Source organism: Anabrus simplex, chromosome 8, assembly GCF_040414725.1.
Source record: "Anabrus simplex isolate iqAnaSimp1 chromosome 8, ASM4041472v1, whole genome shotgun sequence".
Taxonomy (NCBI): domain Eukaryota; kingdom Metazoa; phylum Arthropoda; class Insecta; order Orthoptera; family Tettigoniidae; genus Anabrus; species Anabrus simplex.
The window spans coordinates 204,770,820-204,772,885 of NC_090272.1; the positions used below are offsets into that span (position 1 = coordinate 204,770,820).

The window sequence follows — 2,066 nt, forward strand, 5'->3', positions numbered from 1 at the left end:
AAGGCACCAACCTTTTAATGAGTTCATTTTGAATACGTTACGAATACCGTGCCTGTTACTGATAAAGAAAGAAATATCTTCTAAAACAAACAGGAAAATATCTTACGATTATGTAATAAATTTGTCAATTTAAACACTGGCCTTTAATGTGTCAAGGTAATTGTTTGTGGTCCTCTCCTTTCTACTTTCCTCGATTACCAAATAATAACTTTAGTGCCGATACTAGGTTACATTTGTTTGTAGACCAGTTCATGACCCAGACTGGAGTGTTGTGTCTGCACCCGACTAACTACAGTGATTAAATTGCATATCTTTGTGTCTTAGTACGTGCTTTAATAAAAAGATAAAAAGGACCGAAAATGTGTAGAGCTAGGGGCGAACTGACGGGTTTCAGGCCCGCGGGGGCTTAAAACCTGACGGCCCAGGTCCTCAAGCCAGAGATCGCTGTTGAAGGAAGACCAGACGTTACGGGCGAGCAACATAAAAATATTCTCTCTCGACAAAGTATTCCCTGCTTGTGCGTAGATCCACATCGGCTTGTCTTTGGCTGTATACAGCTTCGTATTCTGTATGAAATGATCGACGGCAGTGGTTTTCAAAGTGTGGTACGCGTATCACAAGAGGCACGTGGGCTCGTCTCAAGGGGTACGCAAATCTATCGTAGCTTCTAACTGTTCTCAGCGAGGAGTTCAGAAAAGAGTTGTGCCTGCTCATTTTCAATAAAATCTTGTATATATTTAGTGTTTCGTCAACCACTATGCAATCCCCTTTCCAAACAATTCATTGTAAAAAACGGTATGTGTCAATTTGTACCTGTAACTGCTTACTAATGCTGCATTGGTCTTTTAAAAAAATGTTACGAAAGGCACTCATTCACTTAAGTGTTTTCAGTAGCAATGTTTATAATGTCCGCCTCTGCGGTATAATGGTTAGTGTGATTAGTTGCCACCCCCGGAGGCCCGAGTTCGATTCCCGGCTCTGCCACGAAATATGAAAAGTGGTTTCGGGAGATCAACTGAGTAGAGGTGGCTTCGATTCCCACCTCAACCATCCTGGAAGTGGTTTTCCTTGGTTTCCCACTTCTCCTCCAGGAGAATGTGGGGATGGGACCTAACTTAAGGCCACGGCCGCTTCCTTCCCTCTTCCTTGTCTATCCCTTCCAATCTTCCCATCCCCCTACAAGGCCTCTGTTCAGCATAGCAGATGAGGCCGCCTGGGCGAGGTACTGGTCATTCTCCCCAGTTGTATCCCCCGACCAAGAGTCTGAAGCTCCAGGACACTGCCCTTGAGGCGGTAGAGGTGGGATTCCTCGCTGAGTCCGAGGGAAAAGCCGAACCTCGAGGGTAAACAGATGATGATGATGATTTCAGCTTTCCAGAAATCGTTGTTTACGACTCAACATAAATACGTTGTTTGTTTAAATCCTAAGAATGGAAATACCCTATATATGACGTCATAGCATTATGATAGATACCAATGGAACGTTGGGGATCATTCGCGTTGTTTTTGCCTGCCTCCATGATACGGCGAAGTAGGGGAGCTTCTTGGTCTTAACAACTCTGCACAGTTCTTTATATTTCCTTATCCTGATTAGTAGAGAGATGAAAATATTGACACAAATCAAATATGCTTATAGTAGAAGTACTGCTGTGTTATTATCAGACAGGTTGGCCGAGCGGTCTAAGGCGCCAGACTTAAGTTCTGGTTCCCGAGAGGGAGCGTGGGTTCGAACCCCACACCTGACAAAGATTTTAAATGATTGCTCCCTGCTCTAACGGAATGGTATTGGTAATAGTATTATTACTTCAATTGGCTTTCCTACTTACGATGATTGGTTCAATTTAAATTGGTATCTAGCCATCACGGGCTTAAGGGCTGCACGTTTGTATGCCAAGAAGAAATGGAGCTTTCATTTCCAGCATTCTCTAAATTGCTCCAGCTTTCTGTAAATTGTGTGTCAAGTTCGCCTCGCCAGATGCAGGTCTTTGGATTAGACTCCCGTAGGCGACCTGCGCGTCATGATGAGGATGAAATTATGATGAACACGACACATGTACCCAGTCCCC

General features: G+C 44.0%; 1 non-coding gene across 1 annotated transcript; it reads left to right on the plus strand.

The window, feature by feature from the left end:
* Positions 1–1,661: 1,661 nt before the first annotated feature.
* Positions 1,662–1,745, plus strand: TRNAL-UAA (transfer RNA leucine (anticodon UAA)). The gene has a single exon. It is a non-coding gene; the product is annotated as a tRNA-Leu (tRNA).
* Positions 1,746–2,066: the final 321 nt, after the last annotated feature.